We start from the raw sequence: 2900 nt of genomic DNA on the forward strand, positions 1-2900 counted from the left end.
CGCCCGCGCCGCCCGAGGCCCCGCCGGCCGCCGCCGCCACCTCCGCCGCCAGATCCGGCCGGGAGTGGCCGGATCCACCTCTCCCGCGCCTCCCCGCCGCTTCTTCGAGCTCGCCGGAGCCGCCGCCGCCTCGCCGGAGTTCTTGGTTCGCGTGCGTGAACAGTAACCCTAGATCTCGGAGGTTGAATTTTCTCCAAGTCCCTGATATTTTCAGTCCAAGTGCTCATGTTCGTGGCTCCGTAACTTTGCATCTGTAGCTCCGATTCATGCATATAGCATATCAAAATGTTCATCTTAGAGAGTACATCATTTCGTTCCATTGCATCATTTTCATTTGAGTTCATCTTGATGCCCGAAATGCTGTTAGAAGAGGTCTACTTGAGATTATTGTCAGATCTGCTACTCCTTTTAGGTTTTTGTCATTTTTGGCATGATTAATGTGTGCATGATATGCCCTGATGCTCTACATGTGTTTTGTTAAGGGTTTTGTCATCTTTCCGGAGGTGCAACCCATGTATTTTTGTGATGTGTGTGGTGACTTGTGCAAGCTTGCAAAGTGGTGCACTTGCTAATTCTGTTTTTAGAGACTTCGTAATTTCACCAAGTCCTGGAGCTGTTTATCTCATGATGCCATATGTTCATGTTGTTTCCTAGTGATCCGTGTCTCTTTTGAGGATGATCAGTAAGGATGTTTTGTTAATCTAGTAGTGCTATATCCATCCATGTCTTTGTTTGAAATTATGGAGCACCCTAGCTTGAGTCAATCGAGCTCTACTTTTGCTACTTTGTGAATCTGGGCAGATTGTCAACTTGTTTGCAATTTTGCCGATGATGTTGTAGTTGATCCGTGCATGCTATGCTATTGTTCTTGCCATGTCTAGCTTGCATTTTGTGCCTTCTTGATAGATGTATGCTTGTCTTACCATGACTTGCACCGTAGTGAGTGCATCGAGCTCGTAAACATGCCTACTTGAGCTATATTTCAGCATGTGTCAGTTTTTCACTAAGTCTAAAACTGATTATGTTTTTGCTATGTTCACATGCTTGGAATTGTATTTTCTGGTCCTTTTTGGCTCAAGGTCACTAAGGGACTTTTGTTAAGCTCTTTGAGTAGCTCCATGCCATGCTTTACTTTGCCATGTTCAGATCCTGTAGCATGTAGTTTTGTTGCTCCGAAGAGGGCTACCTGATCTGAAATTCCAGACAAGTGTTAATTTCACTAAGTCCGAGATCTGTTTGTCATATGCATTTTTGCCATGCTTGTTTGAACCTGTTAATGGGTGAATTGGCCGTAGCTCAGTGCTAGACTTTTGTTAAGCATCTTGTATGCATCCCTGCCATGCATTTTGTTGTCATGTTTGGTTGCTGTAGCATGTTCATCTCATTGCATTTAGTTGGCTACTTGCTGTAAATCGCAGACCGGTGTCATATTTGAATCGCTTGCCATTTCCAAACCGTAACTCCGATTCCGGCGTTCTTTATATCGTTTTCAAGCGATTTCATCTCATCTTTCCAGTGGCACACTTGGTTTTCCAAGTTGAGGCCAGGTTCATGCATTTCCTGTCATATCTTGCATTTTGCATCCCGCATCGCATCCCGCATAGCATATCATCATCGCATCGTCTTGTTTGGGTTCTTGCACGTGGTTGATTGTATCCTTGTTGCTTGTTTGTCTTGTTTGGGTAGAGCCGGGAGACGAGTTCGCTAACGAGGAGCCCGTTGAGTTTGCTTTCGAGGATCCAGTCAACTCTGACAACTGTGCAGGCAAGATGATCATACCCTCGAAATCACTACTATCTTTGCTATGCTAGTTTGCTAGCTCTTTTGCTATGCCATTGCTACGATGCCTACCACTTGCTTTCAAGCCTCCCAAATTTCTATGTCAAACCTCTAACCCACCATTGTCCTAGCAAACCGTTGATTGACTATGTTACCGCTTTGCTCAGCCCCTCTTATAGCGTTGCTAGTTGCAGGTGAAGATTGAAGGCCGTTCCTTATTGGAATATTTATTTTCTTGTTGGGATATCATTATATTATCTTGCTATCTTAATGCATCTATATACTTGGTAAAGGGTGGAAGGCTCGGCCTCTCGCCTAGTGTTTTGTTCCACTCTTGCCGCCCTAGTTTCCGTCATATCGGTGTTATGTTCCCGGATTTTGCGTTCCTTACGCGGTTGGGTTATAATGGGAACCCCTTGATATTTCGCCTTGATTAAAGCTTTTCTAGCAATGCCCAACCTTGATTTAACCATTCGCCACCTAGCCTTTTTTTCCCTTGGGTTACCGGAGCCCAAGGGTCATCTTATTTTATCCCCCTCGGGCCAGTGCTCCCTCTGAGTGTTGGTCCGAACTGAGCTTCCTGCGGGGCCACCTCGGGGAAACTTGAGGGTTGGTTTTACTCGTAGCTAGTCTCATCTGAGTGTGCCCTGAGAAAGAGATATGTGCAGCTCCTATCGGGATTTGTCGGCACATTCGGGCGGTGTTGCTGGTCTTGTTTTAACCTGTCGAAGTGTCTTGAATTACCGAGATACCGAGTCTGGTCGAATACCTAGTCTGGTCGGAACGTCTTGGGAGGAGGTCTATTCCTTCGTTGACCGTGAGAGCTTGTCATGGGCTAAGTTGGGACTCCCCTGCAGGGATTGAACTTTCGAAAGCCGTGCCCGCGGTTATGGGATGATGGGAATTTGTTAATGTCCGGTAGTAGATAACTTGAACCTTAACTTAATTAAAATGAATCAACCGAGTGTGTTACCGTGATGGCCTCTTCTCGGCGGAGTCCGGGAAGTGGACACGGTGTTGGAGTAATGTTTGCGCAGGTTGCTCTCTAGTTTCTCGCTTGTGCTTTGCCTCCTCTTCTCGCTCTCTTTTGCGAATAAGTTAGCCACCATACTTGCTAGTCG

This window comes from Triticum dicoccoides, chromosome 6A, assembly GCF_002162155.2.
Source record: "Triticum dicoccoides isolate Atlit2015 ecotype Zavitan chromosome 6A, WEW_v2.0, whole genome shotgun sequence".
Taxonomy (NCBI): Eukaryota; Viridiplantae; Streptophyta; class Magnoliopsida; order Poales; family Poaceae; genus Triticum; species Triticum dicoccoides.